The 425-nt window shown below is 72.9% G+C and overlaps 1 protein-coding gene across 1 annotated transcript in view; it reads right to left on the bottom strand.

Moving 5' to 3' along the window:
• SHANK2 (SH3 and multiple ankyrin repeat domains 2) overlaps positions 1-425 on the bottom strand; it is a 95,082-nt gene that overhangs the window by 17,989 nt on the left and 76,668 nt on the right.

Here is a 425-nt window from a genome sequence, read left to right on the forward strand (position 1 = left end):
GCTGCGGCCCGCGCCGGGCCCCCCGCGTGTCTGGGCTCAGACTCCGGGTCTGATGGGGCCGCACCGCACAGGAGCCCAGCTCGCCGAGACCCACAGATGCGTTTGCCCTGGGGCCCCACACGCGCCCAGCACCCAGCGCCCTTCAGTCCGGGGCTGCGGCCACAACGAGCTGGGGGCGGAGTATCCCACGTGGGACCCCTCGAGGCAGAGCACCCCACCCCCAATCCGATCACTCTGCCTCCAGCCCGGGGGCTTCTCCAAGGCCGCGCTGCCCACTCCACGGCCTGTGACTCCCCACGAAGCTCGGGCCACTGAAGAGGCTGGACCCCCAGCTGGGAGGCTGGTGTGAGGGGCAGGGAGCAGCCGGGAGCAGGGCACCCTCCCCGGGTCTGGGCCCACGGCACCTCCTTCCCCTCGCGACGTTG

This window comes from Myotis davidii, unplaced genomic scaffold (genome assembly GCF_000327345.1).
Source record: "Myotis davidii unplaced genomic scaffold, ASM32734v1 scaffold3211, whole genome shotgun sequence".
Classification (NCBI taxonomy): domain Eukaryota; kingdom Metazoa; phylum Chordata; class Mammalia; order Chiroptera; family Vespertilionidae; genus Myotis; species Myotis davidii.